This window comes from Pleurodeles waltl, chromosome 1_2 (genome assembly GCF_031143425.1).
Source record: "Pleurodeles waltl isolate 20211129_DDA chromosome 1_2, aPleWal1.hap1.20221129, whole genome shotgun sequence".
In the NCBI taxonomy this organism is placed as follows: Eukaryota; Metazoa; Chordata; class Amphibia; order Caudata; family Salamandridae; genus Pleurodeles; species Pleurodeles waltl.
The window spans coordinates 885,960,295-885,988,256 of record NC_090437.1 but is presented as its reverse complement, the minus strand read 5'-3'; the positions used below and the strand labels follow the sequence as shown (position 1 = coordinate 885,988,256).

General features: G+C 43.8%; 1 protein-coding gene across 5 annotated transcripts in view; it reads left to right on the top strand.

The window, feature by feature from the left end:
- ACSL1 (acyl-CoA synthetase long chain family member 1) overlaps positions 1-27,962 on the top strand; it is a 447,768-nt gene that overhangs the window by 98,688 nt on the left and 321,118 nt on the right. The window contains exon 1 of one of the 5 annotated variants that reach the window (XM_069199569.1): positions 19,809-19,897. The exons of the other annotated variants lie outside the window; for them this stretch is intronic. The gene's annotated coding sequence lies outside the window, so the exon portion shown is untranslated. Of the gene's footprint in view, positions 1-19,808; positions 19,898-27,962 lie in introns of those variants that run through there. 5 annotated transcript variants of the gene reach the window in all.

Below are 27,962 nucleotides of genomic sequence, written 5' to 3'. Positions count from 1 at the left end.
TAAGTAAGGATATGGGCTGATTGAACCTTGGCCAACAAAAGTGGAAGACTGTTTGTTTATAAAGATCTCCCACAATTTCCACCATACTAAATTGGCCAAAGTTACATAAGTCATTAAACAACTTCAGACCCCTCTGATCAGATACTTGGGCACAGATTAACTTCTCAGTTGTCGAAAAAGGCTCATCCGTTGTAGAGTTAGTGCCCAACTTAGCATTAAAATCACTGCCTATGACAAAATTGCTAAAAAGGCTTAAGGACCTTGATTTTAATACTGACATAAAAATTAACAAGAAACCAATTAAACTTATTAGATAAAACAATCCACAAAATGTGGATCCCACTAGGATTACACTCAATTGGGACAATCTTAAAAAAAAAAAAAGTCATACTGGCTAGACCTCCATGCGCTCTGCCTAAGTGAAACAGTAGTGGAGACAAACTTTCAAAACTATCACACACAGTTTCTACTAGGGGCCAAGTTTCTTGTAACAATACTATATTTGATAGTGTAACAAAGTCCATCCATGCTGAGTCCTGCTGTTTAGACCGAATACCACAAATGTTCCCACAAACAAGCTTTGTAGCTGGGCCATTCTAAGAGGCCATTTCTATTGATTATATTTCTGTTGATGAAGGTCCTGCAAGGACATGGCAAACCTTTTACTCAATTGATTCCATCCCATCCAAGAATGTAATCAAAGTATCGATCAATAGATTCTAGGTCTGACAGGGGAGAGATTCTGATTGAAGTTAACATAGGCGGTCAAACGGGACCGCAAAGCATGTATGGAAAGCGCTGAAACACCGGCTGTATCCTGGGTTGCAAATGTGTGTAAAAGAACCCTAATGGAAGAACATTAATACAGCCAACCAGATAAATGTTTTTCTTGTTGCTTGAAATCAGGTGATGGGCTAGACTGGGATGCCTGCAGTTAATGATGCAGTCTCCTTTCAAGTTATTGGTGGTATGGCCAACCCACCCTACCCTCCTAACACAGATATCATATTCCCTTATGTTAAAATTATAGTTTTGGGCTAACCAATTGCAAACCTTATTCTTCACTTAGAGGGAATTCTGCTGTAGAAGTGCCATGGCGGCACACCTGTCATTATTGTAACATATGATCGGTAATCAGAGGGGAGCTTTTGTTGTGACTGATCAGGCCATGTGAATCCTTCATTGTCCCAAACAGAAGTTCTCAAGCCCTTGACCTCCTGCTGGGTACTAGTCCCATCTCCAGGTCTTCAGGACACCACCAGCAATATGGGCTGCGGATTTATCGCCGACAGTTCCTTTTACCAATGATACTAAAACAAATAAAATCCAGTCAGTTGAACTGGAGTTTTTTTTTTTTTTTTTTTAAGTGTAAATTAGAATACTGTGGGTAGCTGGTCGTGCAAGATGGAGGGGGGGGGTTTGGGTGCTGCAGGATTGGTGTGGGGGGGGGGGACTGCAGAATCGCAGGGGGAGGGAACTGTGATGGAGCATGGGGTTGGCTACTGACACCAGATTTGCCTTTTTTGAAGATTTCTGGGGAAGATGGATTCTTCAGCAGGGCAAGACAGCAAGTTGTGGCAGGAGTGGGCCATTGTTGTCATGAAGCAGCTGTATGAAGTTGAGATGAAGATTTCTACCTTCAGACTTGGAAATTTTTTCGGTGTTTTGGATTGATTTAGCAGCTGTAGGCTATACCTGTAGAGGGCTCCACAAGGCCAGATTTCTTTGAGAGATCCAGCTGAAAAGGTTGTGCTGATGTGGAGAAGAATGTAGTGGCAGTGGCAGTCCCACTGGTAGATTCCAGTCTCCTGACAAACTTTTTCAGTAAACAAAATTCTAAGATCCAAGTCCTAGCTTTTAGGGTTAGGCAGTAGTACTACCACTGATACCATATCAAGGGTCCAGGACCTGGGGGTGATGGTGGGGAGAGGACCACTTGGAGTTGGGGAGACGTTAGGACTCACTACAGCCAGAGGCCAGCAGCTGGGTCCAAGACCTCTGAAAACATGTCGAGTCCCACTAGCTCAGAAAGGCACTAGTCCTTGGGGTCACTCTGATGGCCATGGATTCAAGGGAGCAGGTCTGATATTCCTTCCTTCTAGTTTTCAGGGCTGTCCTTCTTAGTCTTCCACAGTCCCTGAAGTAGTCGGGTTTGGGGTTGGAGTGACACCTGTTGGTTGGGGATGCCCCCTTTATCTCCTTCCTGAGCCTGGCTCGTAAAAGGGTCCTACCCTAGGGGTGACTTGTATGTATTAAAAAGGAAGGCTAAGACCTGGCCAAGGGTTTGTTTTAGCAACACAAAGATGATGGCCAGAATGCTGAACATTGTCAAACACTAACCCCCAGTCACAGTTTTTTTGTTGCTATAGTTGCCCTAAGTGGGAAGAAAATGCCCAGACGTGGGTCCTGTGCTCACTGTTGCACTGGATTTAAGCTAACCTGGCTGATACCCTGAAACTGGTCCCAGGATGCTTGTTTCCAGTCCAGGGAGGGCCTGACCTGGCATTTTAGCCTGGGCTGTTCCCATGGGGAGCAGGGTCAAGGCTGATTTGCATATGATTGGGTCCAAATTGGGATGGCATGGTGAGCAAAAAGCGATGGATTAAGCCAAGATCTGTGACTGTGGTTGAATGTTTGATTTGTTCACCATGCCGTCCATCTTGATGTGTTGCTATAGTTGCCCTAGAAGGTTTATTTTACCAGGTCGAAAATAGCAGTTTAAACTGCACTGTAGGATGCAGTGGCAGGCCTGAGACATGTTTTAAAGTGCTACATTTGTGGGTGGCTGAAGGTACTTTATTGGCTGACCAGTAGCGTTTAATAACAGGCCCTGGTTAGATGTAGTACAAAATACTAGGTACTTATAAGTAACAAAGTGTGCCATTTGGGTTCAGGGCAATTGTACCATGTTTTTAGGGAGACCGCACAAGCACTATAGTACTGGTTCGCAGTGATAAAGTGCACAGAGTCCTAAAGCTAACAAACTTATTCAGCAAAACAGAAGGGGTGAAGGCAAAAATGTTTGGGGGACTACCACCCAAGGGTGTCTGCTCTAACAGATATGCTCATTTTATAGTGTGTTCTTGTAAAGTCTTGGATACAGTGTGCGCTCTTGCTAGTGGTCTAAATGTGCTGGTGATGTTTTGTATGTCAAATGTTTAAAATGCTTACAGCAGTTGAATGGTCTGATTGTTGACCATCGGCTGATACGGAGTTTTCCTCCCTCGTTTTAATGACCGTCGCTTGTGTGCTGGAGCAGGCGGTGCACTGTAAATAGACTATTGTACCCAGAGATGAGTTGGGTGGCCAAAGAATGCTTGCATTCAGTTGGCTTGCAGCGATGAAGAAATGAGCGTTTTGCTTGGGTGTCACTTCACTATAGTGATTCAATAGTTGGTTTCCAGGAGTTAGTTTTAGTTGATGAACATTGTTTGAATAACAAAATAAAATGCATACACTGGAGAAACTGGTTGATTTGCTCGATTACCTTATTCCGCAGACTTGAGCGGCCATTCTTTAAGAGAAAGTAACTATAAGTTCCAAGTTTAACCAGTTGTTTGTTGCTCACGTTTAGTCAGTGTGCAGACTGTTGGGCACAGATGCGATTTAGTACTACTTTGTCTTGTGAAGATTGCCAAGTTGTGTAAGATCAAGGAGAATTGTTTCCCGCTGTGCTCTCCTCCAGGGATCGGTTTATCTGCATGTTGTCATTCCTTGATGGATAATGATCAAATGTAGACTAACTAGTGTATAGTATTGGAGTATTTCGTAGAGGTGATTAATATCTCATTAATACTCCATTACTATTTGAGTTCTAGATCAATATTATTGCCAGTCTTTGGAACTTGTTGATATTAACAGCCATATCTCAGACTCTTGGGTTTGTTAGTGTATATTTGCCGTTTACTGAGTGGGTGTCCAGAACAGTAGTTATTTCCAGTGGACTCTTCTGTGGTTCCCATGTCAGTAAAACATGGATTTATGGAAATGTTAAACCACTAAGCATTTTCACTGAATTCACGTTGTTTTAGTCTGTCCTGTTAGAAGAAACCAACCAGATTCCACTCAGTTTTACCACAGCCTTCAAGGGAGCTTCTCAGGCAAATTGCTATCTGCAACCTCCTCCCGAGTCACTGAACACCACATGCACCTTTGCAAACCTGGATATAAAGGACAAAACATGCATGTAAAGGGATGGTGCTCCTGTGGTGCAATTTCTTTCTGCCATCTTTATAACATAGGCGTTGAGTGGTCTGCTGTTACCTGAAGTCATTTATTTGACAGGTTAGGCTGTGGGCCCCCACAGGGATCATCTAATCCTTTTCTGCTCTTACTTGCTTTTTTACTTGCCAGCTATTAAACTTTGATATGGTTGCTGAGTATTTCTCTGTGATGAAGAGCAGCAAATTGATTATTGTCCCCCGTGAATACTATCTCAAAGTAATATATTTCTGGGTAGTTCCATGAGTGTTAGATTTACATCTGAAATATGGGATCTGTCGGGTCATGAGTTTTAATCTAGATTAAGCTAATTCATTCTTCCATCTTTCCAAGTTTGTTGAATCGAGTACTACTGAATTGAGTAATCACTTTATTTAGGTCTTACATGTGTCAGAAGTGCGGTACACAACATAACATAATGGGTCCACAAAAGATGTTAGTTGTTATAATGCTGTTGGTCTCTCACAGTCCTGTAGCACAGGAGCGTGCCAGCTTCTCTTAGTAATCTGGAAGGACGTAAGGCATACTCCAACTTGTACCTTAGTCATAGAGCAAGTCTGTGTTGACCTACGGGCTCTTTACATCCAGTCTCTTCTCTGTACGGTGCCTCTGGGGGACCTATACATAACTGACCCAAATTTTCACTAAAGGTTGCTTTTTCCTTGATGCATCTGAAGCTGTCTGACACCCAAACCTTTCAACATTCTTGGTTTAAGTACTTATTTCTATTGTTGACATTCTACAAAAGGGCAAACCCTTATGCAGTAAAAGATAGATACATTTCAACTCCTTGCCTGGCGCCTTGACCAAAGTTGTAGCGCTTGAAGCACCCCCCCTCACCACCACACAGCATTTAATTGGGCAGAAATCGTGTTTTTGCTGAAAGAGTGCATGTATTGTGTAGAGAAACTGATACTGGACCAGGACGGAGTTTGTTATGCTGCCAAGCAATTAATCTGCTGATTATGAGAAAGGCAGAGGGCTATATATATTTAAGCCTGCATGCAGGTTTCTTATTACACCTAATCTCAGATCACACACTTTTTTTTTTTTTTTTTTTTTTTTTGGTGGTTGTAAAAGATTTGCACTGAGAATCCTTGTTATACCTTCCTGGAGGGGTTTGGGTATTTTGCCAATTTGTTTTGTATACACTTGTCATTTTATGACTGTATGCCTGGTAGTTGCCTTGTGGTATAAACTATTCTCGGATTCTCCATAGTGGAGGCATGAGGGTTTTTATGTTGACAAACCAGTGGTGAATGCTTTGGACTGAATTGCTTCGTTCGAAAAACGTATGTCGCCTGCCCTCTGTCTGATCTGTGCATAGTGAAAAGTTATGACAAGGGCAGTGTGCAGGAATTATTCGTTATGAAATTGGTTAAAAACACATGGCTTTTAAGGGCTGATTGTTGTTACATTGTTGTTACATACTCTAGCAAAATGTAGCTAGCCATTTCTCTTCATATCGAATCTGTCTATCATGCAGCTGCAGGAGCACTTTCTGGGTAGCTGCAAAATACAGATTTAATGTGAAACGTTATCTAGCTACAGTCCTAAACAAGATATAATAATCCACCGGTAAAATCACAATGGATTCAACAAATGCTCACAATGTAGAAGCAGTGCGCTGCAATCATGGAATGGTATTGTCCATATTATATCATTGTTTTACCTTTCCAAGATATCTGTAATGTCTAGAAGCAAAACGTCTACCATCTTGGATAGCTACAACAAAGCTAGACTAAGTACAATCGAATCCTCAAATGGTATTGCTCATAGTGTATCATTGTTTACGACCCCGAGATGGACAGTGTGTTGCTTCTAAGGTTAGACCTTAAAAATGGGGATTCACAGTGCAGGATATCATTACAAGACTGCCTTTACCTTCTAGGTTTAATTAGATTTTTTTTGTTTTTTTGTTATTGAAGGCATGCCTGGCATGTTTAGGCAGCAACATAATTTAACTTTCTAATGTATCCTCTTAATCTTGCATTTGCTTGAGATAGTTTTATTGTCGATAGGTAAGTGGGTGAATGCAGCATGTCAGTGGGTTGATGAAGGGATGCAGGAGTGACCTATCATCTAAGATGTGTGTGCCTAAACTCACCAATTATAAACCACACCTATTGGCATTGCCAATGCTTTTTCATTTAATCAACTTGGTATATTATATCAACATTCGGTGCCATACACAGCTAAGGCATTCATTTTCTTAACCCACTTCCCTATTACTTTTTCAGCATCACCGAATGATATTAGTTTGTCTAAACTTAATGGAAAGAAAATGCCTAAATCTTGCATAGAGTATCCTTAGTTTGTAATTTATAGCTACCTGTTAACAGAAGTTCAGACGGCTTTACAATGTCAGTATTTATAGGAGAATAAAGTCTGCCATTGGTATGCATGTAAATCGCCGGGTCTGCAATATTAGACATTGCTTTGTGACCACAACATTGATCTAAATTCTTTAAAGATTTTCCCACATACAGGACTAAAGTGGTGTTCCTTAAGTGACTACTCTATTTAAGGGCCATCACTGGGGTCTACCTGAATTTGTTGGCTAGTTCAGTCTGAGACTTAAAAAATGCTGGGCTTCTATAGACTTATTAGGTTTGACAGTGATACCGCCATTTCCCCCCTTCATAGGCCACTACCTCCACTTCCACCGTAATGTGTATTTGTAAAGCTCACTTTAACCACTTAATTGGTCCCTTGGCACTGAAATTTTTTTTTTTAACCCAACTCAGTGATACTCATTTTATCCACCTGAATAACGAAAGGCTGCATGGACCCACCTGGATTTGCATCTGTGGCCATGAGGCCAAACACAGATCCCTGGAGAAGGGGGTACATTAGTTCTCCGATGCAAAACCCCAGTTCAACTCGAATTTCCTTAACCTGAAGAGAGTAGAACATTGGATGTCTTGCGATTGCTGTGGTTTTTCAACTGTTTTACTACTTCCACTGTTTCTGTAGCTGCAGATGCCGTCATGTAATGTTCTGCTAGTGTTGCTCTCAGATGTTACGACGAGCCTGGACACTTGGCTCCACTGATCGTGGGTGTGGGCTGTGCAGGAACCCAGCCCTTTCATCAGCGTCCATGTTTTTGAGAGGAGCATACACTTAACAGGGGAGTTCCAGTTACCCATATGAGAATCACTGTACAGATTTACAGAACCATCATATGACAGACCAGCCATTAATCCTGTGCTCTAATGGGATGTTGTAATAACTGTTCCTGGAGTCTCCCAACAAAACACATAGGGCCTGATTACAACTTTGGAGGAGGTGTTAATCCATCCCAAATGTGACGGATATACCACCAGCCGTATTACGAGTTCCATAGGATATAATGGACTCGTAATACGGCTGGTGGTATATCCGTCACATTTGGGACGGATTAACACCTTCCTCCAAAGTTGTAATCAGGCCCATACTTTCCAATAAACACTGCCAAAATCAAATCCTCCATTAGGCTATAAGTATGGGCCTGAGAGATTTTGACTGTTTGGGCATGCAGTACTTTACATCAGTCTCCCTATTGCATTCTTTTTTCTTGTTAGATGGGAATTTCACCATGTGGTATTTTGATTCCTACATAGCAGTTTAGTCTTTGGAGGAAAACGTATCACCCCTTTGGAAATTCCGTAGAAAGCCTACTTTTCAAAACTGAATACTATTCTAGTTTAAATACCATGGGATAGAGGTACAAAGTGTTCTTTTTGTGATTTTCAGCCAATAGTGTTACTCCATCATGACTGTTCATGCTTAAGGATTGCTTCTACTGAGTATAGGATCCGCAATAGTTCATCTTTCTCTTACTCTCCAGGTTGTTGCCCCTCTTTAAAGGCTTCCGGCTCCACTTAACACCTGGACTAAGTGGTAGAGGTTGCCTACTTCACAGGAAGACTTATGGCCGTAGTTATAACTACATAGGCACTGGAGACCTGTAGTTCATATCGGATGAGAGAATGAGAAGTCACTCTCGGTTTTATGTATTTGCAATCACAGATTAAGAATCTGTTTAGGGTCGGTCTACCTGGAGAAAAAGAACCTTGTCTTTTTTGCTGAGTGATTTATTTGGAACAGTATATTCTGATCAAGTGGACATGAAATTAAAATAGAAAAATATGTATATGTAGTCGCTCATGGTTTGAGGGCTTCTGAAATAAAAAATCTGGCACATTTTTAAACTGCGTCGTTCAGCCTCTTCACTAAAATTCTGAAATTCTTCTATATAGATGGATTACTCCCAGAGAGGCTCAGCGCCACCTTCCACATAATTTCAAACTAAAGAAGCAAATGCATGGGCTCAAAGTCTGGGCTTGAATATATATATGTTCGATGGCATGTGTAGCTGCAGATACACATGCTGTGCATTATCCTGCCATCTAGTGTTGGGCTCGGAGTGTTATAAGTTGTTTTTCTTCGAAGAAGTCTTTTCGAGTCATGAGACCGAGGGACTGCTCCCTTTCGGCTCCATTGCGCATGGGCGTCAACTCCATCTTAGATTGTTTTCTTTCCGCCATCTGGTTCGGACGTGTTCCTCTTCGCTCCGTATTTTGAATCTGGGAAAGTTAGCTAAATATCAAATTAGACGGTATTGTTCGCGCTCGGTACCGGTTTAGTGTTAGCGTATCAACACCGATAGAGCCGCTCCGGCGGCCCTTCGGGGCTTCCGCTCTTCAGCGGGGCCTGGTCGGCCCGACCACATCCATCGACGAAACTAACGGACCGGACCCCCTTCCGCTTCTGTCCGAAGTGCCACTCGAAGTATCCTTTTACAGACCAACACTTGATCTGTAATCTGTGTGTCACCAGAACACAGGGAGTATACTTGTGAGGCCTGTCGGGCGTTTTGATAAAAAAAAAGACCCTACGTGATCGAAGAGCCAGAAGACTACAAATGGCATTGACACAGAGAGAACAACTCGACGTCGAAGAGGAGAAAAGAATTTCCATCCAGGGGACGGACTCAGACGATTCCGAAAGTGAGCGACCCACGACGATGCAGAAAACAGTGAGTAAAACTGCCCCGTCCAAGACTCACACAAAGAACGTTAAGGCCAAGGGGATGCCACCGCCAGCAGGCCATGGCTTAACCCATTGAAAAGAAGGTGAGCAAACATCGGCACCGAAAAAGTCCAAAGAATTGCCGAAGACATCCGACTCCGGTCGAGATTCAGGCTCCGAACGATCTTGGCACCGAGAGTTCGACTCACCCAAGGTGAGAAAAGTAACGTCGGAACCGAAAAAGACTTTATCGGAAGCATCGGTACCGAAAAAAGCGGCTTCGGAGCCGGAAAGAAGCTCTTACACAGAAGAGCAAGGACTTTCCAGCCAAATGCATAAACATAAAGTATGGGGGAACCAGACCATACGCAAAGGAAGTTGCATATCCAGAAAGACACTGGAAAAATACAAACTCTTCCTCCAATTAAAACCAAAAGAAAGCTGTCATTTCATGAGTCAGAAATGCAGGCGAAGGTGGCAAGAGATAAAGCCCCACCACCAAAGTTTTCGCCACAACCTTCCCCACTACTCACCACAGCTGTCCCCGGTAACAACACCTCCAATGCAGTCACCTACGCATTCAGGGATGACACAGGATGATCTGGATGCATGGGACTTATATGATGCTCCAGTATCAGACAACAGTCCAGATTGTTACCCAACAAGGCAGTCCCCTCCAGAGGACAGTACTGCATATACGCAGGTACTATCAAGGGCAGCTACATTCCACAATGTAGCAATGCATTCAGAGCCAATAGAGGATGATTTCCTATTCAACACCTTGGCATCCACCCACACTTCCTACCAGAGTCTGCCAATGCTCCCGGGCATGCTCAAGCACGCAAAACAAGTCTTCCAAGACCCAGTTAAAGGAAGGGCTATCACGCCTAGGGTGGAGAAAAAATACAAGCCTCCCCCAACGGACCCTGTGTTTATAACACACCAACTTACACCAGACTCGGTGGTTGTAGGAGCAGCAAGAAAAGAGGGCAAACTCTCAATCGTCGGGAGATGCTCCACCGCCTGACAGAGTAGGAAGTTTGATGCAGCGGGCAAACGTGTGGCAGCACAGGCAGCCAATCAATGGCGGATCGCAAACTCACAAGCCTTCTGGCTCGCTACAACAGGGCACACTGGGACGAGATGCAACACATTATACAGCACTTGCCCAAAGAACACCAAAAACGTGCCCAACAGGTTGTGGAAGAAGGACAAGCAATATCCAACAACCAAATAAGGTCCGCATTAGACTCGGCAGACACCGCAGCATGAACAGTCAACACTGCGGTAACCATTCGCAGGCATGCATGGTTACGAAGCTCGGGTTTCAAACCAGAAATACACAAAGCTGTGTTAAACATGCCTTTTAACCAGGAACAATTGTTTGGGCCGGAAGTGGACACAGCAATTGAAAAATTAAAGGAGGACACGGCCAAAGCCATGGGCGCGCTCTACTCCCCACAGAGCAGAGGCACATTTAGAAAGCCACAATTTAGAGGGGGGGGGTTTCGAATGCAAACACCAGAGCCTTCCACCTCGCAAACCAGACCTACCTATCAGGGACAATACCAGAGAGAAGGGTTTCGTGGCTCATACAGAGGTTGACAATTCCCAAGAGGAAGGGGAAAATTCCAAACACCTAAGACCAGTCAAACCAAACAGTGACTTCAATGTCACAAAACCCAACACTTAACACCAGTGGGGGGTAGACTTACCACATACTACCAAAACTAGACGCACAACTACGGACGCATGGGTCCTAGCCATTATCCAACATGGTTATTGCATAGAATTCATAAATTTCCCGCCAGATGTGCCCCCAAGGGCACACAATATGTCCAAACAACACTTAGACCTATTACAACTAGAGGTCCAAGCATTATTACAAAAACAAGCAATAGTTAGTACCCAAACATCAGAAAGAAACAGGGGTCTACTCACTATATTTCCTAATTCCAAAAAAGGACAAAACGTTAAGACCTATATTAGACCTCAGAACACTGAATCTCTTCAAGTCAGATCACTTTCACATGGTAACACTTCAAGACGTGGGTCCCTTACTAAAAAAAAGAGGACTACATGTCAACGTTAGATCTCAAGGATGCCTACTTTCACATACCCATACATCCTTCCCACAGAAAATACTTAAGGTTTGTAATACACGGCGTGCACTATCAATTCAAAGTGTTACCGTTCGGGATAACAGCCCCAAGGGTATTCACAAAATGCCTTGCAGTAGTAGCCGCTCACATAAGGAGACAGCACATGCACGTATTCCCATACTTAGACGACTGGCTAATAAAAACCAGCACTCAACAACAATGTCTTCATACGCAGTACGTTATCGAAACTCTACACAAACTAGGATTTTCTATAAATTACCAGAAATCACATCTGCAGCCATCCCAAATACAACAATACTTGGGAGCAACACGCAATACACAAAAAGCGATTGCCACTCAAAGTCCACAAAGGGTACAAGCGTTCCAAAATATAACATCAAACATACAGCCAAACCAACACTACCAAGTAAGGTTTGTAATGAAACTTCTAGGCATGATGTCTTCATGCATAGCCATTGTCCCAAACGCGAGATTACACATGCAGCCTTTACAACAGTGCCTAGCAAAACAATGGACACAGGCACAGGGTCAACTCCAAGATCTAGTGTTGATAGACCGCCAGACACACTTCTCACTTCAATGGTGGAACCCTATAAATTTAAACAAAGGGCGTCCATTCCAGGACCCATTGCCTCAAGATGTGATCATAACAGATGCTTCCATGATGGGGTGGGGAGCACACCTCAACCAGCACAGCATACAGGGACAATGGGACGATCAACAAAAACAACTCCACATAAATCATTTAGAACTGTTGGCAGTGTTTCTAGCATTTCAACCACTAGTAGCTCACAAACACATTCTTGTCAAAACCGACAACAATGTATTATTTCAACAAACAAGGAGGGTAACACGTCACAACTGTGTCTTATCCCAAAAAATTTGGCACTGGGCAATTCACAATCACATTCGCCGAATAGCACAATACATCCCAGGCATTCAGAACCAGTTGGCCGACAATCTCAGTCGAGATCACCAGCAAACACACAAATGGGAAATTCATCCCCAGATCCTACAGAGTTAATTCCTACGCTAGGGGACACCAAAAATAGACCTATTTGCAACAAAAGAAAACGCAAAATGCCCTCTCCCACTCATTCCTTATCTGGTAAACAAACTAAGTCAAAACAGACTCAAACTAATTCTCATAGCACCAACCTGGGCTCGCCAACCGTGGTACACAACACTGGTAATTTGATGTGAGGTACTACAGATAGGTCCAGCAAACAGGCCAGATCTGTTAACTCAACTCAACTCAACACAAACAGATCAGACACCCGAATCCAGCATCGCTCAATCTAGAAATCTGGCTCCTGAAGTCTTAGAATTTGGGCACTTAGACCTTACACAAGAATGTATGGAGGTCATTAAACAAGCTAGAAAACCTACTACAAGACATTGTTACGCAAACAAATGGAAAAGATTTGTTCATTACTGTCACAATAATCAAATTCAGCCACTATATGCTTCCGCAAAGGACATTGTAAGCTACTTATTACACTTACTAAAGTCTAAGCTAGCATTCTCTTCAATTAAAATACATCTCACAGCATTATCTGCCTATCTGCAGATTACACATTCAACATCGCTTTTTAGAATCCCAGTCATCAAAGCATTTATGGAGGGATTTAAAAGAATCATACCCCCGAGAACACCACCAGTACCTTTGTGGAACCTTAATATTGTATTAACACGACTCTTGGGACCACCATTTGAACCCATGCACTCTTGTGAAATGCAATACTTAACTTGGAAAGTAGCCTTTCTAATAGCGATCACATCACTTAGAAGAGTAAGTGAGATACAACCATTTACTATACAAGAACCCTTTATACAAATACATAAACAAAGTGGTTCTCCGTACAAATCCCAAATTCCTACCAAAGGTTATATCACCATTCCACCTAAACCAAACAGTGGAACTCCCAGTCTTCTTTCCACAGCCAGACTCAGTAGCCGAAAGAGCATTACATACATTAGACATAAAAAGAGCACTAATGTATTAAATTGACAGAACAAAACAATTTCGTAAAACAAAACAATTGTTCGTAGCCTTCCAAAAACCTCATGCAGGTAATCCTATATCCAAACAAGGCATTGCCAGATGGATAGTTAAATGTATTTAAACTTGCTATATTAAAGCAAAAAGAGATCTACCTATTACACCAAGAGCGCATTCCACTAGGAAAAAAGGCGCCACAATTGCTTTTCTAGGAAATATACCTATGACAGAAATTTGTAAGGCAGCCACCTGGTCTACGCCTCATACATTCACGAAGCATTACTGTGTAGATGTGTTATCAACACAACAAGCCACAGTAGGACAAGCTGTATTAAGAACATTATTTCAGACAAACTTCAACTCCTACAGGCTAAGCCACCGCTTTTGGGGAAATTACTGCTTATTAGTCTATGCACAGCATGTGTATCTGCATCTACATATGCCATCGAACGGAAAATGTCACTTACCCAGTGTACATCTGTTCGTGGCATGAGACCCTGCAGATTCACATGCACCCTCCCTCCTCCCTGGGAGCCTGTAGCCGTTAGAAGTTGGATAAAAACTTTAAATTTGTAAATAAATATTATTTTAATACACATTATACATACCTACTCCATTGCATGGGCACATTTAGTTTATTCACAACTCCTACCTCACCCTCTGCGGGGAAAACAATCTAAGATGGAGTCGACGCCCATGCGCAATGGAGCCGAAAGGGAGGAGTCCCTCTGTTTCGTGACTCAGACTTCTTTGAAGAAAAACAACTTGTAACACTCCGAGCCCAACACTAGATGGCAGGATAATCCACAGCATGTGAATCTGCAGCGTCTCATGCCACGAACAGATGTACACTGGGTAATATATATATATATATATATATATATATATATATATATATATATATATATATATATATATATATATATATATATATATATATATATATATATATATTACCCAGTGTACATCTGTATATATATTTTAGCTTGCAGAGTCCACGGGATCTCTTACCTTACTAGTGGCCAGGGGCTTACTCTAACAATCCAAACAAGCTTTTTTAGGGGGTAGTGTGATCGACTAGACTTATCAGAGGATTGTGAGACATCTGTAAATACATAGTCAATAAATGGGACCAACTGCTCAAAAACGAGGTCCACACTAATTTGCAATACAAATCCAGAATCTTTATACATTTACAAAAAATGTTTAAACGGATTCAGACAAAAAAATTAAACAATACAGTGACATGCCAAAAATGTCAGTGCATTATGCAATGATCTTAGTAACAACATAATACATAGCAGTGTGACATATTGGTATCAGTGGCTGCAGAGTATAATTCTGTCCCAGTAAGTGTTAGTCCACTGTGCGTGATGTAGAGCATAAGGTCGAGACCTAATTCCAGAGACCGCACAAATAATTTGCAACATTTAAATACAGTAAGCTGATAAGATGTCCACGTGTCAACTCATTGGACAGCAGTTATTCAAGTTGAAACAACATTGAATATGTAATTGGCAGAGGAAAGAGTCCTACTTTTCCATAAACTACCAATAGGGTAAACAATGAAACTTCACAACAGTGCTCACTACATTTCCACCCGCCACTGTTACTACCCAATAGCATTCCAGATAATGACCACATCACATGAATCCTGCAATCTGTACACAGTTCTCAGAAGGGCAGCCAGCTGAATACTTCATTGAAATCAAGCTCATCTGCTCCTTGAGTGTCCAGAGCCTCCATTGTGGTGCTAAAGCCATCCTGTGCATCAGGGGATGGGGGTGATTGCATAGCATGTACTGTTATCACATTAGATTCCTATGGGGTATTTCTTAAGGCCCAGCGTGTCTTCCCTGTGTAGGGCTATGTTTTCCGCATGCACCCAGGTGAGTATTGAGCGCTCCGAGGCTAGGACTGATGGTGGTTCCAGGGATTTCCATCTACAGGTAAGGAGACATTTAGCTACTATGAAGTCTAAGTGCAAGAGCCAGGAGCTCCTTTCTTTCTTTCTTTGGAATAACCCAAGGATACATACTTCCCACTTATGTAAGTTTAGGCAGTCAGTATAAATGGCTAGACTGGAGGTGATGCAAACATGTGTGTAAGTGAGAGCATGACCAAAGCATGTGAAGCAGGTCCGCATCCACACAAGAGGAGTGCAGGCAAGACTCGTCTACTCTGTTGTAGTATCTGTTTGTTTGCCGGCATAAGGTACGCTTGGTGTGTTATGTATAACGAGTATCTTTTATATATGTTTTGGCACCTCAATCAGTTTGTTCTTGTAAGAACGTTTTACAAGGAATCTTTACAATTTTGAACAGTGCAATTTCTGGAAGCTGCCATTTTATCCAATGGAGGTAGAACAAAGATGGCAAAATGGGTACAGCATAGCAACTTCTGGGACCAGTCTCCTGGACTTAAGGTGAGTATTGGGCAAGGGTCAGGACCACACCAACAGGTCACACGGGGTGGCACTTGGGCAGCCAGGTTTAGACTTGTAAAATAGTGTCAGGTGGCCTGTGTTAGTCAATGAGTATCAGTCTGGTCGAAAAGATGCTGCAGGTGAGGACTGGGATTTGGTCAGTTGGGTATCTGCGGGGGGAGGCGTTACCCTCTTGAGATGTCTGGGACGTGGGGACACAGTCAGTCCTTCGGTGCAGAGGTGTCCTGAGGAATTGGGGTTTCTCCACCGACTCAGTTGAGTGAGCCTGCATGCACAAGCTGCAGGTGTGATTTTTGAATCCAGTGGGCTTTGTCTCTGGGTGGAGGGGGGGAGGGTGCAGGCACCATGGCACTGTTGGCCCACTTCAACTCTGGCTAGGTGGCACAGGTGCAGTGGTGCTTTCTGGTTTGGGGTTTTCTGTGGTCCAGAGTCCTCTCAGGGCTCCTTGGGTGCCTGCAAGATGCAGGGAAGCAGCTCCGCTGGTCCACAGGAGTTCCTAGGTCTTTGTTGAAGGAAGGCAGGCCTCCCGGGCTTTTGGAGGCACGTCGGCTTGCAGGAGGAGTTAACACCGAAGTCAATCGGCAGACAGACTGGCAGGGCTGGGGCAGAATCAGATGGTTCTCTCTCTGGCTTCGCTTTTGCAGCTCTTGGGTGTCCTTTGTAGGTCCGCATGAATCTGATTTCCTGGTAGCAGAGTCTCCCCTAAATACTGCATTTAGGGGTGTTTTAGAGTGTGGGGTAGTAGGCAATAGGCTACTTATCCCTGTGGTCACTGCAACTTATAGAAGACCACTTCCTGTGGGAGGTGGGCATAACCCTATCCCAGAGTTCCTAAATCTGCCAACACCAAGATGATCGATTTCTAAAAGTTGTGTCCACATCAGGCAGCTCACCTTAGTGGTGGCGACTGACCTGAGGGGTGTACACACCTCCATGAACCCTAAATTTCCAGCCTGTCCAGGTGATAGATGGGCCTTTGGATGGGTGGGGGTGGGGGGGGAGGGAAGTGGTCGGCATCTGAGTGAAGCCAGATCAGCATACCAAGGGAGGTGGGCTTCTTTGAAGCCTCCTGACGTGGAATGCAGGTTTGCAGGTCATCCTGTTGGGTGAGGTGTGCTAATACCTCTGTCAGAGCAGGCTTTATTGACTGCCTGAGACCACAGGCTGTCACCCTAGGAAGTCACACTCTTGTCTGGTAGTGGCAGGCTGGCTAAAACTAGTCAGTCCCCACATGGGCAGTTGGAAGGTTTTCAGGGGTTACCTCTAAGGTGCCCTCTGGGTGCATGTATTAGTAAATCCATCACTGGCATCAGTGAGGGTTTATTAATGCAAGATGTGTGATACCAAACACCCCTAGTTTCAGTAAGGCCATCATGTAGCTGGGGAACTCAATGACCAGTGTCCAGCATATGACCTGAAAATGGCTTCACTTTTCACTCACTGTCTAAAGTCAAGAAAGACATAGCAGGGGCATATCTGCTCATGCAGATATAGCCTCACATGCAATGTAATGCACCTTGCCTTAGGGCTGTAAGATCTGCGGTAGGAGTGGCTTACATGTATTGTATGCAGTGCTAGGAGACATAGCACCCATGTCTCCTATGTCGTGTATTCACTTTTAGCTGCACCAAGACACAGCCTGCAATGGCAAACTGTGTGTGCTAGCTGAGGGGTTACAGAGGATCGCACAATTTGCACTGCAGCCCTTCCTTGGTACCCATGCCTTAGGTACAGTTTACTATGAACTAAAAGGGGGGGGGGGGCTAAAGGTATTGTCAATTGGGGAACAATTGTACAGTTTTGTGGAAAGAGATCTGGCAATGGGGACCTGGTTAGCAGGAACCCAGAGCACGTTCAGTCAAAATTGCATCAAAGACCAGGCAAAAAGTGGGGGGGGGACATGTCAAAAAGGGGCAATTTCCTACACACACACACCCCCCCCTAAAGAAAGTTTGAAAGTGTCAAGTAGTTCTTGTCACAACAGTTTTTACAAATTGTGAAGGCACACTCACGAAATCATTATTTTCATGGAGTTCCAAGCTCCCCTGTTGGCAACAAGGGGAGTATGTGTTTTTCACCAACCTAGAAGTTTTGAGAGCGTTGTGGCAAAATGACCGCAGTATAATTATCCTAAAGAAGACCCGAAAGCCACAGGCTGTACAGAGGTATATTCTCAGGTGTGTTGAGCGACTATCTTACCTACTTGGAAGAGACAAGTTTAAAAACGAGATGTTGCTATTAAGCTAATTCGGGCCAGAAGCAGTGGTGCTTGATCGGTTTTCGAGCTCATATAGAAGTGCTGTTGCTCAGGCTACAGACCCCATACAGTTTGAACAGCGGACTGGTTACACCTTTTTGGGTGGTTGACCTTCTGTTTGACTGTTGGAAGCAATGTGCAGGATCTTATGGACACTTCCAAGGCTCTATAAAGGAATGAAACTGTCTGCTGAGGGCTGGGAACAGCTTGTGCTGTCGTCTTGCACCTTGAGGATAACAAACAGCACCACTACGAAATATGATTTTTTTTGTAAATTGATTGATAGGCCTTTCACTTTTTTTTTAATTTTTTTACCTGATTAGAGTTTGAGGTCCACAGTCGCATATTATGGTTATCACAGCGAAGTGTGCAGTCCTATAATTGTGTATTAAAAATAAATAAAATAAAAAAATCCATGTAAATCGCCTCTTAACCCTCTCAGCGACAGTCATAGCAGTTCTTCATTCTGTGATTTATTATATAAGTGCCACACTTTTTTCACAGTAGTAAGTCCTTATGGGATGCTGGCGGATGCTCCATCCTGGTTTATGCAGTGGAGGGGACACGTCCACTTCCTCAGAATGAAGCACTGACTCGGATATCCGCCCAGCTGCATTTGATCACTATCTTTATCTGGGTTAACAAATTGTGTGTTGCATCTTTCAAATGGAGTTAGTCGGTTCATGATGCAGGTCTCTTACAGCTGGGGCTAAATTTGAGCCGGAGGTGTGCTTCACCTTAAGGGTCTCATTTCCACAGCCTTTCCTGTCAAACTCGCTTGATTGCTTCTACGTCTGATATTTCCAATCTGGTTTGAAATGGACTGTCACTGACCGGGTTACACCTCCTTCAAGCCCCCAAACTAAACTGGAGGTTTCTTCTAATCCTTGGGCTGATCAATAAATACACGTTGCGTAGACGTGCACCCCGGGTACGCTGGTCTTATCCGGTGAACTAAATCGGTTGAACATTTACTTACATTAAGGGTTCTGAGAGTGTTCTTCTGGTTCTTTGTAATTATCCTTTTACAACATTAATTGGTACCGTGTCGAGCAATGTATGGAAATACTAAGATTAACACTTTGCGAATAAAGTGGAGTAATGATGCTACGCGGGGGTTGGGCGACCGTGGAGCATTTAAGAGGGGTAGAGCATTGGTGAAGTATGGGTGAGTGTCATGTTAGTGTGCCCACTGCCACGATGTTCGGATCCTGCTTTTACTCTCCGGATTACACTTGGCAAACTGGGTGAGAGTGGTGCCTGTAGCCAGCGAGTGTATGAGGGAAGTTAACTACTGTGGCACGTGTTTATTTCACATTACTCCTTCGTCTGCGTTTTTCTCCCCTTAATAGTTTGTAATGTCAAAAAAGAATAAATCTGTAAGGCAATAACCCGCCATAGGTGCGTGGGTGTTTTCGTTCTTTTTTTTTTTTTCTTTCTTTTTTTAACATTGTTGTGTGCCCATAGTTGCACTACTGTATTATCCGGAAAGTGCTTTTTAAATGCCTGTGAAAAATAAGGACCTGAAACGCGCATACCTTGTTATGCCTTCGGTTCTTTAGCTGCCCAAACATTTAATATTAAGCCTGCAGGTAGCAGCCTAGCCTTTAGCCTTTTGCAGCGAAGTGTTGTTAAATGTCCTTCCTCGGTGGAAGGAGGAGCATGCTGACAGGCATTGGCTCCTGTTTTTTTTCCAGATTGAAGGTCGCCCGGTGCTCTTGCTCTGTGTCGCTGCATTCTTTAGTTGGGTCGGGGGTCTAAGCGCTGTCGGCCGGACCTTTCGAGTGCTGTGTTGCTGGTGCACTGGAATCGGACGCCTGCAACTGAACAAGCGGGTAGCTTTAACTACTTTTCATTACGGTTTTCCCTTTAGGAACTAACTTAATTTAGAATCAAAATGGATTTTCCGGTCTATCAGTTGTATACAACAAGTTACAAAAAATTAACTCGTCTTGACCCGAGTGTGGAGTGTGGAGTGTGGCAGTACACGAGTGTAATATGTTGTGTGACGTGTACCCGTCAGTCCCGGCTCTTTCTACCGCGTTCATTTATTTGCGGGCGCTGCGCAGCTCGAAGTGTCCCGTTCTTATCGAGTCGGCTTTGCGACGGATGCCGCATTCTTGCACATGTAGGTTGAGGATACACGCGAAATATTTTCAGGACGGGGCGGAAGCTGGTTATTGTCCTCGGGTCTGTGCTCTGCTTTCACAGGTTTAAGGTTAACCATATAAGATACCCGCTGCCCGAAACCAAATGCTATAACACATTTTTATTAATGCTAGTCATAACACCTTATTTTTTTTTTAATTTCTACATTTTGATTAAGTGCAATCAAACACATGTAGTATATTGTAATGATGTACCTTGTATACAACGTATATTGAGAAATTAAATAGTCTATAATCTTCACATCCACATTGCGCTATAATAATACATTGCTAAGAGGCATGTACGTGTTTGTGTGTGTGTGTGTGTGTGTGTGTGTGTGTATAGAGATAGAATGGCGTGGTTTTAGTGAAAAGTTTCCCTGTCCACAAATTGCTCACCCAGTGTAAGCTCCTCCCAGGTATGTATATCGGCTTTATGGCGCGTGGTTCTACACGCCTCTTCATGGGTGACCGGCATTGCGGGGTGGTAGGGAGGAGGGATCAGCCATGAGTATAGTAGTGATTCTCCCAGTTTATTAGCCAGTCTCTCCCATGCAGTTGTGGGACATGTGACTGTCGAGTCTTGGGAGCCCGCCCTGTCTGCATGTGTCCCCAGATACGCAGCGCTAGGAATAGGGGGCCATGCATCCCTGCTCAATAGCCAGATGAGGCATATATATGGTGGGGGTCTGTATCCATAAATGGCATAGTGCGTCTGGGCGCACAGTCATAGCGCTCCATATCTTGGGCTTCAAAGCCGCTGGAAGTAAAGGGCTGCACCAACACCTCCCATTTAAGACGTGGTTGTTTACAAGCCCATGCAAGTCTTATCAGTTGCGTTTTTAGAATCCTAACAAACTGGCTCCCCAGATGATATTTAATGTTAGGAATTAAATACAGCAACTTCGCTAATTTGACAGTTTTCATTAAGGCGATTCAGCCTACAGGTGAAAGGGGCAGTGTAAACCAGTGTTACTTTATCCATAAATTCTTCTAGGGCGACTCCATAGTTGGCTTGGATTAATTCATTTTGATCCCGCGTTCTGGTGCTATGGCGGTATTTGAGGTCAGAATCACACCACTGAAGGAGGAAATCTGGCTGAAATCGGGCTGTAGCTGGCGTGAGCGAAAGCAAGGATGATTTCGGTCAGTTAATATTGATACCTGATATTCCGCCAAATCGTATTTAATTCACGTAATCTCATTGAGGCTGCTCTGCAGACCCCTCCGGTACAGGGTAATAGCGTCAGCATAGAGGGATATTAGTATACGCCTAGTAGGGTATCGGGTAGCATATTCATGGTAGCGTCGGCACAGTACGTTACTTTGGTTTTAATAAAGACAAAAAAAATGCGGTGCTGATTCATGCACATGATTAGGTAAACAAGTTCCACAGAACAAAGAAGCCGTAACAATAGTGTACATAATCAAGGGCTATACATTTTTTCTTTTCTTTTTTTTTTTTTACCTTGAATAATGAATTTAATTTTCTGTGAACTGCAGGTGATATTTTCTGTGCACGACAGTGAAGGTGCTTTGCCTTTATGTATGCCCGAGCTTGGTGTCTCATACATTTGGCTCTCAAGGTGGGGGAAAAAGCACCTGACGCATACCTGGTTGCCTCCTCACCCCCACTCCTTCCTGGTGCCTCAAGGCCTTCAAGTATGCACAGCAATCCTGTGTATGTCTGTATAGATATTCGTAGAGTGTGAAACAGTAGGTAGAGAGCAGCAGAGCCTGGAGTTACAATTCTGGATCATTTCTCAGTCAAGTAGAATGTATGCAAATGGTCGATCCTACTGTACTGATCTCAGAAAAGATAGTTATTGAGCTCCTTGCCGAGTTGCAATAGGACTGAAGCAATACTGATGTTTATGGTGATGTAGAATGTTGAGGCAGCATACATGGAGAAGGCTTCTGTCCCTAGCCATGTCCTGGCTTGTGACGTGGTGCTGTCCACTTGGGATAATCTGACAGCTCTGTAGGTTTGCTGTTTCTGAGGGCCTTGTACATGACGCAGTATATACTGCAGATGAAGGCTTGGACAGGGAGCCAATGTAGTTCCATCTTGGGTTGGAGTGATTTGCTTATTCTTTTAGGACTTTGATCTGTTTTGCTGCATGTAGGATGCTTTTAATGGGAAACTGTGTTCTGTTCGGTAGACTGCAGATAGGCTGTCTCCATCCGGGTGCAAGAGAACGAAGGCTTGGATTGTTCTGAAGTATGGTTCCTGGACGTTGTGTTTTTCTCGGCGGTGTTCTTGAAAGGCCAGTATCGAGCGTGGGATGAGGTGTTTTTGCCTTTGAAGTTAGGCAAGAGTCAGTTAATTTCTGAGAGCAATCCTTCCATATAGAGGTTGAGATGATGGTGATGGAGGGGTGGGGTGGCTTGAGGGAGGTCGGGGTAGGACACCTGATATAGCCCCGATGCACTCCTCAGAAGATGGGTAGTTTCAGTGATCTCAAGGCCCCATTTGGATGAATTTGTGGTGATTGGGGAATTACGAACTGAAGCAGTGAAGGACTGTCAGAAACCCAGGTGTGTTTAAAGCATGCGGATTAGTGCTTGGGAGTCCACTGTCAGAGGCATGATTGGATCACGTGCACTTGCAGCCAGCTCAGTGAAGTCTTACGCTAATGTGAACAGATTAAAGAACGTCATAAACGGTGCCCACGTCTCTTGTCTTGCACACCAAACAATCCCAGGGCCACATGATCTGCCCCTTCTGCACATGCTTAGCTTTCAGTGACCAATAACAGGTCTCCTCCCCCCCCCCCCCCTCGCTATTCCACGGGGCTGTTTGGTTGTTCTGTCAAGCTGTTATTTTATGCAGTTTGCACTCTTATTCAGCCCACTTTAATACTGGACTATGGACCACGAACATTCCATTGTTCCCAAATACTATTCCTATTATCATTTTTAATTTTTGAAAGGGAAAACTTCATTGAATACAGTAAGACAAACAATGCTTCATTATTGGATCTGCTTGTCTCAATCTAGAGCAATCGTTGGTTGTGTTGACCATACTCCTAATGATGTTTGACAGTTTCTGAACTGCCAGTGTGTGTGTGTGTGTGTGTGTGTGTGTGTATATATATATATATATATATATATATATATATATATATATATATATATATAATCTCATCTCTGAGCTTATCTACTGGAATTTGCAGGGTACAGTGGCCCCATATTTTGTTAAATATTCGGGTATCCTTTGCCACTATATATCACCCTTTGTATTGCCATACACCAATTAATGTTTAAATACTAGGACTCTATGAAAGGGGACTACAAGGTTCCCCATTCCACGCAGTATATCTCTATGCAAAACAGCTGTACAATGTCAGCCGGCTTTTTTTTTTTTTCTCAACATTTCTTGCTCCACATCTATGCCCAGCATTGCATCGGTGACCTAGATCTTCCCCTGCACATTAGACAGTGTTGCTCAAACTCATCTCAAAGTTCTTGTAATCTGGAGCACGTCCAGAGAGTCTGCAGACAAATATAGCCTTATCTGCAACCCTTGAGATGACTGACGCAACCATGCTGAACTTTGCCATTCCCTCCCTCACATACTAGGTCCTATACAGTATCTTAAATGGTTCTAGATAGAAACCACCTTTTGCCACGTTTCTGGGGTACACCAAAGAATCGTTCCAATAGTGGCCCTTGCTAGAGAAAGGTCTGTAGGAATTTGGAGTAGGGGGCAGATATAACCGAGGTAGCAATTACATTAAATGTATACCACTCATGGAAAGTCTACCTTTTTCAGGAATGGGGCAGATGCTCATTGTTATCGCTTCTGGTTACGATATGGTCGAAGGACAAGCTTTCAAAACTCATTCCATTTCGTGGAATGAAACACAAACTGACCTTATTGCTCTCGGCTGTTCTGCATATTTGAAAATCCCAAAACCTCCGCCCAAATTAACAGAAGTTAAACGGTTAGGCAAGTGTTGGGCTTTAAAGTTATAACAGAGAAGTTATAATTGTTGGAAGGAAAGGTGGAGGGAGAAAGCAAGGTCGGATCTCTGCTATTCATGGTGATGAATGACTGCCAAATATTTGGAATTGCAACTAATCATGAAGGTCAATTTTATTTGTTGTATGGGATACAGCGCAAGACTTGGGTCGGAGGAAGAATTTATATGCATCGTTTGGGTCTGAGCAATCAAAATGTGTAATTCCTCCATTACTGTGTACATCCCAACTTGATCAAGATCTTGGAAAAATCTGCAGTTTCATTCATAGGAAAGTAATTGCTTGAACATGGAAGGATAGAAGGGTGGTGATACCATCTCACATTTCAAACTTCCAAACGCAGTGTATCTTTCAGCCAAGGCTCAGGAAAGTGCAACATGGGGACTTCCCAGATGTAGTGTCTGCTGTGAAAATGTGGAACATTATACCACTAAAGACGACAACCCAACCTGCTTAATTTAGGAAACCTAGTAAATATTTGTTTTCATATAGATTGTAACTTATTGCTTGTATTCATTTTTAGGTTGAGCGTGCAAGCACTTTCTGACCTGTTATCTGTGGGCTTTTAACCACGTCCATCACTTTTACTCATTCGTGGGCTTGCCTTTCAAAAATCCCTTGATGTCATTAGTAAATGCTTTAAGTCTGTCCCATCCCACCTTGGGATGGTTTTTGTTTTTGCCTTGCAGAATAACCCTGTTACATGCATAATTGCACAATTGCCGGTATACTTCAGTGTGGGAAATATATATATGTTCGATGGCATGTGTAGCTGCAGATACACATGCTGTGCACAGTCCGCCGTCTGGTGTTGGGCTCTGAGTGTTACAAGTTGTTTTTCTTCGAAGAAGTCTTTTCGAATCACGAGACCGAGGGACTCCTCCCACTTCGACTCCATTGCGCATGGGCGTCGACTCCATCTTAGATTGTTTTTTTTCCGCCATCGGGTTCGGACGTGTTCCTTTTCGCTCCGTGTTTTGGGTCGGAAAGTTAGTTAGAATCTCGGAAAAAAACGTCGGTATTGTTTGCGTTCGGTATCGGGTTAGTTAGAACAAATCGACACCGAATTTTGAAGAGCTCCGGTGGCCCTTCGGGGTTTTTTCGATTCCCCCGTCGGGGCCTGGTCGGCCCGGCCACATGCGACTTCAAGGCTCATGGAACGGACCCCATTCCGTTTCTGCCCAAAATGCCATCACAAGTATCCGTATACGGATCACCATCTGGTCTGTAACTTGTGCTTGTCCCCCGAGCACAAGGAGGATACTTGTGAAGCCTGTCGAGCGTTTCGGTCGAGGAAGACGCTGAGAGACCGAAGAGCCAGGAGACTACAAATGGCGTCCACGCCGACAGGTCAAGATCGTTTCGAGGAGGAAGAAGAAGCTTTCTCCGTCCGCGAGTCGGATTCGGAAGAACTCTACGCCGAAGAAACAACCAAAACCGTGAGTAAGGCGTCGAAAATCAAGACTCACGAGAAGTCTACAAAAGCCTAGGGGACGCCACCGCCAACAGGCCATGGCTTAACCCGAAAAATAGGTGACCCATCCAAGGCACCGAAAAAGGGCATGCTGGTGTCGAAGTCATCCGACTCCGGTTGAGATACCGCCACACAGCAACCTCGGAGCCGAGACATCGGTTCCGAGAAACTTTGGCACAGAGACAGCGGCACCGAAGAATTTCGGCACCGAGACACCACGCCGAAAACTAAGGTTTCTTCGGAGCCTAAAAAGACTTCCGAAAAGGTTTCGGTTCCGAAACAGCCAGCCTCGGAGCCGAAAAGTAGTTCCTATACAGAGGAACAAGGATTAACCTCCCAATTACATAGATTTGGAGAGGAGCTTCAAGCTGTAGAGCCTGACTACACACAAAGAAGGCTTCATATTCATGAGGACACAGGGAAGATAACCACTCTTCCCCCAATCAAAATAAAAAGGAAACTTTCCTTTCAACAAAAGGACAAGCAACCACAGGCAAAGGTGGCAAGGAAAACAACCCCACCACCGTCTCCACCACCATCAATACATGCATCACCAGCAACAACTCCACCACTGATGCATTCACCAGCTCATACCACAATGAGTCAAGATGATCCCGATGCATGGGACCTCTACGATGCTCCAGTGTCTGACAATAGCCCAGACTCTTATCCTACAAAACCGTCACCACCTGAGGACAGTACATCCTATACACAAGTGGTCGCAAGGGCAGAAGAGTTTCACAGTGTCTCCTTACATTCGGAACCAATTGAGGATTACTTTCTCTTTAACACCCTATCCTCCACCCATAGCCAGTATCAATGCCTTCCCATGCTCCCAGGAATGCTAAGACATTCAAAACAAATTTTTCAGGATCCAGTTAAAGGCAGAGCCATAACTCCAAGGGTGGAGAAAAAATATAAGCCACCGCCCAAAGATCCAATATATATTACAACACAACTAACACCAGACTCAGTAGTTGTGGGGGGCAGCTCGTAAGAGAGCCAACTCTCATACCTCAGGTGACGCACCACCTCCAGACAAGGAGAGCCGCAAATTTGATGCTGCGGGAAAAAGGGTTGCAGCACAAGCAGCAAATCAGTGGCGTATTGACAATTCACAAGCACTTTCGGCAAGATACGACAGGGCTCATTGGGATGAAATGCAACATTTCATCGAACACTTACCCAAGGAGTTCCAAAAAAGAGCGCAACAGGTGGTGGAAAAGGGACAAAGTATCTCAAATGATCAGATACGGTCTTCCATGGATGCAGCAGATACAGCTGCAAGGACAATAAACACTGCAGTCACAATACGAAGGCACGCATGGCTGCGCACTTCTGGGTTCAAACCGGAAATCCAGCAGGCTGTGCTCAATATGCTGTTTAATGAACAGCAATTGTTTGGGCCGGAGGTAGACACTGCCATCGAAAAACTCAAAAAGGACACCGATACAGCCAAAGCCATGGGCGCACTCTACTCCCCGCAGAGCACAGGCACATTTCGGAAAACACCTTTTAGGGGAGGGTTTTGAGGTCAACCCACAGAAACCACAACCTCACAAACAAGGCCTACCTACCAGGGTCAATATCAGAGGGGAGGTTTTCGGGGGCAATTTAGAGGGGGCCAATTCCCAAAAAATAGAGAAATTCCAAGGCCCCAAAACCCCTCAAAATAAGCAGTGACTCACAAGTCACACCATCACATAACACCTGTGGGGGGAAGACTAAGCCAATTTTACAAACTTTGGGAGGAAATAACAACAGACACTTGGGTCTTAGCAATTATCCAGCATGGTTATTGCATAGAATTTCGCCAATTCCCTCCAAACGTCCCACCGAAAAGACACAATGTCAAAACAACATATAGATCTTCTAGGACTAGAAGTTCAAGCATTGCTACAAAAGGACGCAATAGAATTAGTACCAATTCAACAAAAAAAACACAGGAGTTTACTCACTGTACTTTCTAATACCCAAAAAGGACAAAACTCTGAGACCAATACTAGATCTCAGAACACTAAATACCTACATAAAATCAGACCACTTTCACATGGTCACATTACAAGACGTAATCCCACTGCTCAAACAGCAAGACTACATGACAACATTAGATCTAAAAGATGCGTATTTCCATATACCAATACATCCTTCACACAGGAAATACCGAAGGTTCGTATTCCAAGGAATACATTACCAATTCAAAGTGTTGCCATTCGGAATTACAACTGCGCCAAGAGTTTTTACAAAATGCCTGGCAGTAGTAGCTGCACATATCAGAAGGCAGCAAATACATGT